This window comes from Condylura cristata, unplaced genomic scaffold (assembly GCF_000260355.1).
Source record: "Condylura cristata isolate star-nosed mole 26May11 unplaced genomic scaffold, ConCri1.0 scaffold00007, whole genome shotgun sequence".
Lineage (NCBI taxonomy): Eukaryota > Metazoa > Chordata > Mammalia > Eulipotyphla > Talpidae > Condylura > Condylura cristata.
Window position 1 is genome coordinate 57246718 of NW_004567108.1, and position 1185 is coordinate 57247902.

Genomic DNA, 1185 nt, shown 5'->3' on the forward strand with positions numbered 1-1185 from the left:
CATCCTTTAGAGCGTTCTTGAAAGTGACATGTGATAGACAGTGTTTGTGTGTGTGTACCTGTATATATATCTCATAATACTAAGTATACAAAATAATATTGCTTATAGACTCATTTTACACACGTAGAGACTCTAAGTATTATAAAGAAAAAAGGTTTTCTCATTTCATACCCAGAGCATGCTTTTCTGTCCTATGGCACTGGTGTGCATACCTTGTATGGATGTTGTCAAACTGTGCTAATTGAAATGTTTATAAAATGCTGATTCTGAAATATTGCAGCTTAACAGTTCAATAATTCTTTAATGGGCCCTCTGTTTTATTAATGAAATGATTTATAGAAATATTTAATCTCACTGATTTACCATTAGCATTAATGAGTCTAGTTATTAAGCACTCTATTACCAAAGGCTATGAAAACAGGTCTGGCAAGTGTGTAGTATTTTGCGATGAGTTATTTGTGCTGAGATAGAATCAATGCTTTGGGAAGCTTATTTCTCATGTGGAACAGCATTATTTATGAACATGTAACTTGATGATTCTTTCTGTAATTTTCATACTATCACTTTCTTATTTATAAGAAATTTAATACCAATTATGAAAACCATCCCACAGATGATTTAAAAGTAAAGACATTTAGATGATACATAAATATATTTTTCATATTAATTAAATGAAGATTTGACAGTAAACCATTTAAAAATGCTTAAATTGATCTTTACAGAATACACAGGTTTATCCTTTAGAGAAACCTTATTTGTGCTTTGTATTGTCTATGGTAAATATTTGAGATTCTCACTATTTAGATAGAGCTTTTGTCAAATAACAAAACGAAGCTTGCTAAACATATCTGTGCCTACTTAAGAGAGCTTATTTTTTGAATATGTATTTTCTAATTTTAGCAATGATTTAATTAGTTATCTATTTATATTATATATCTTTAATATATGTTGTCTCAAGTAAATGGATGTTTAAAGGGACTTTCTCTTTTGCCAGTCTTAAGGAAAATTTTTTATATTTTATTTACCTATATTGGATTTTTTTAAAAAAGTATTTCTTATGTTTTACATTGATACTTTGATACTCTCAGTAATTTTAATTATTCTTTAAGAGGTTATGACCATTTTAGGTTAATAGTCAATTGAAATAAGTGAAATCAGGGAGAAACAATTTGTGCAAGATTACTC